The sequence below is a fragment of the Oryx dammah genome, unplaced genomic scaffold (assembly GCF_014754425.2).
Source record: "Oryx dammah isolate SB20612 unplaced genomic scaffold, SCBI_Odam_1.1 HiC_scaffold_11203, whole genome shotgun sequence".
In the NCBI taxonomy this organism is placed as follows: domain Eukaryota; kingdom Metazoa; phylum Chordata; class Mammalia; order Artiodactyla; family Bovidae; genus Oryx; species Oryx dammah.
In genome coordinates this window covers 5,969,487-5,973,527 of record NW_024080596.1, presented here as the reverse complement: position 1 = coordinate 5,973,527, position 4,041 = coordinate 5,969,487, and positions in this window count along the sequence as shown.

The window sequence follows — 4,041 nt, the reverse complement described above, 5'->3', positions numbered from 1 at the left end:
TAACAGATCACCATCAATTTTTTTTAAATTTTGGATAAGATGGATTGGAATATTAATATAAAATTATAAATATTAAACATATGTAGAAAGATATAAGTTCAAAAGTGGTCATCTTAAGTTTGTTTATTCCAAAAATTTGCAAAATTTACTGGAATAAAACTATAATCCACATATGTAGTAAACCAATATACAGTACTATGCACTAACTAAAACTACACTGTAGGTGGATGCTTAATATGCTCACAATAGAGTAAATAAAACTGGCAGATTATAAACAGTTTGCTTTTATTTATGTTTGTTACAAAAATATACAAAAATTCTAGGAAAATAGTAAACCAAGTTATACATAGGTATTTTTCTGTTTTTGTCCTTATGTATTATGTCAGTTTGAACACAGATATAATAAGATGATATATTAATAAAAAGTCAATCAGAAAAATTATTATAAATGAGCTACATCAAATCTATATTATATAGTTTGAACTTTAAATAACGAAAGAAACAAATTTTTCAAGATAAAAATTTATAGAGATTTTTCAAAGAAGAAAGCCAATTTTTGAAGGCAGAAAATAGTAGTAAAATTTGGGAATGCATTTATTTATTCTTCCAGTAAACTTTTATGACATTCCTCTTCTATACAAAGTATAGAATAAGACATTGAGATATAAGGTCAAACAGAAACAGTCATATGGTACTTTTGCATGGATATGGGAGATTCAAATAGAACTTGAAGATGTTAATCAAATCACAATTAAAAAGAAGTGGTGGTGATGAAGTAAATCTTGTGGCTTGACAATATAAAAATTTTAGCAATGGCTTCCTGAGGAGATGATAAGCTGGAATAAATTGAGTGAGTAGCAGCCTAGGGCTGGCTTACACAGTAATGTTATCAAAGGATAGAGCATGACCAGTAAAAAGAAAAGAAAAGAAAGTCAGTATAGAATGTGGAGGGTTTCTTGGTTGGAGATTTGAGAGCAGGAGGAGTATGGGTGAGAAGGATCTGTGAAGAAAGAATCAGATTATTCAGGTTTTTAAGGTTATGCTAAGGATCTTAGTTTTTATCCAAAAACAACAGGACTCCACTAAATTCTCTAAATAAAGGAGAACGGTATCATGATCAGCTCTTGTGTTGAAAGATCCACCTTGTATGCAGTGTATATACAGAGAATAAATCCAATGCAGCAAGAGTTGGGCCTGCGAGAACTAAATAGGACAAAAGATGACAATAGTAAAGAGAGAGAAGAATGGATGGATTTGGGACATACTCAAAAAGTAATTTGTTTATGGGATGTGAGAGTGTGTACAGAGAGTCAAGGAAGATTCCTGATTCTGACTTACAGAAATGGATAGCTTCATTGACAAGACATGAGCTGCCAGAAGGAAAATAGTCTTAGAAGGAAAGGCCGTGATTTAGTTTGGAAATGGGTTTAAGGTACTCTTGGATATTTGCATTGAGATGTCAAATAGGAAATTGGTATACATATGGAGAACTCAGGGAAGAGTTCAAGTAATAGAGAAGTAACATTTACTGTTAGTAAATAAATGATAATGCATGCTGTGTGTGTAAATGCTATCACTGAGAGAGAGGGAGGGAGAATATAGTGATATAAGAGGAGGTGCAAGGTAAGAGCCTTACTGCTGCTGCTAAGTCACTTCAGTTGTGTCCGACTCTGCAACCCCATAGACAGCAGTCCACCAGGCTCCCCCGTCCCTGGGATTCTCCAGGAAGAACACTGGAGTGGGTTGCCGTTTCCTTCTCCAATGCATGAAAGTGAAAAGTGAAAGTGAAGTCACTCAGTCGTGTCCGACCCTCAGCAACCCCATGGACTGCAGCCTTCCAGGCTCCTCCGTCCATGGGATTTTCCAGGCAAGAGTACTGGAGTGGGGTGCCACTGCCTTCTCCAAAGAGCCTTAAGGAAAACATAATATTCAAGTAGAGAAAGTTGAACTTATAAAAGATATGAAAAAGAAACATGTTGGAATGAAGGGGAAATAGTTTGACTATGGAATTGTGGAAAGGAAAACATTTAAAGAAAGAGGAAAAGACAGTTTTAAATATTATGGAGATGTCACAGTGAAGCAAAGAATTTTAAATAAAGGCATAGCATTTAGTGAAAATGAAGTCAGGGGCAAATTTAGCAAGACCTCTTTTGATGGTTTAATAAGCTCTAATTACAGACTGTAGAAATTCTGGGGTAGAATCTTATGACCAGACTCTCTATTAAGGGGAAGACTAAGATAGGACAATAGTAGAAGAAAGTATCAGGTTAGGAGAAAATTCTGTTGTTCACTCTTGATTGGTAAGACCAACGCATGTTTAAAATGATCTAGGTTAGGAGTCAGCAAACTATAAAACCTGAACCAAATCCACCCACTGCCTGCTTTTGCAAATAAGGTTTTATTGGGACACGGATGTGTTCTTCTTCTACGTATTTTCTATGGTTGCTTTCATGCTATAATGGCAAGGTTAGGTAGTTGTAACAGACCATATAGTTCATAAAGTTTAAAATATTTACTATCTGGTCCTTTCCAGAAATACTTTGCCAATCTGTTATAGATCAAAGAAATAATCTGGCTATATAAGGCAGTGAAATTTAAGATAATGGTAAGATAAAATAACTTAGAATGTCTGAGAGTATTGGTGGAGGAATTCATTCAAACATAGATGATATTATACCATGGGAAGTAGCACATTGATAAAATTTCCTATAGTTTGAAGGTAATTCTCCTCAAGTTCTTTTAAAAAATAATAAATCTGAAAACCTTCAGGAATTATGAATAAGAGTAAATCAACAAAACTAAAATGCAAAAAAAAGTACAACTAGAGAAATTTTACATATCATGAAGGAATTTTAAACCTTAAGGAAAAAGTACATCTAATACTTTAATGACTTTTTTATTCTGGATTATCAGAATATAGATTGAAGAAATTCACCTGCCTTATTTACAATTTCTAGTATAGTGGTCCACAGGGATTGAATGAACAACTACATGGCTAGAGAAGATATTTAAGAAAATGTAATTATCACATAAATCATTATATATGCTACCTTTTCAATGAAATGGGTGTTTTCTAGGAAATCTATTTCAACATTCTGATTCAAAGACACAAAAAGGCAAAAAACATCTGGATAAAATTTACACCATTTTCTCAATACTATACCCAAAAAAGATACCACAAAGGCAGTTTATGATAAATATTTTGTAAATTTAAAGGGAAAGATCATGTCCATATAATTTAACCATTTCAGAAACAGAAAAAGATAAATAATAAATGTAACAACTGATAAAGAGAGTATAATTTTGAGTTCCCTTATTAAGAGAGGTTTAAAAATTGCAGACAAAATAAAAGTAAACACAATGAGGGTTGATCTAGGAAAAATATTGTGAAAAACAATCATAATATATTCCAGAAAGGCAAAAAAATTTTAACATTAAGAAATAAAAATATATATTTCATATAATCAATAACTAAAAGGTGGGAAAAATACAGGACTCACAAAAAGAGAAAAATGAAGTTCCCAAATGTCATTAAGTAATACTTAATGTCCATCCTAATAAATGTGTATTTTATAAATGGAGCTTAAGGTATAAAAATGTGATAAAATTTTACCTAAAATAAAGTATGTTATCCACTATTGTAAACATAGCACTGAACTCAGCGTTAACAGACACAATGAAGGTATATAATACATTTTTGTTGAATAAATAAGTAAATGCATAAAAATACAGGAGACAGTCTGTGTTAAGATTAGAAACAAAAGAACTTTGTTACAGATCACCATAATCATGTAGCATTATTCTAGAAAGTTTAGGAAATACAATATAGAAATATAAGTCAGAAGAAATGTAACTATTATAAAGATAACATTTTTTTTTTCTTTACAAAATTATTTTTGAACTAGAAATTTCAAAAAAATTAACAAATTAAGGATTTGGCCAAAATATAATAATATTATATATATATATTTTATATACATACTTAAATCATAATAAAAAGCAAGTCAGCTCGTGTTTATTGAGAATATAAGAAATAAAAAA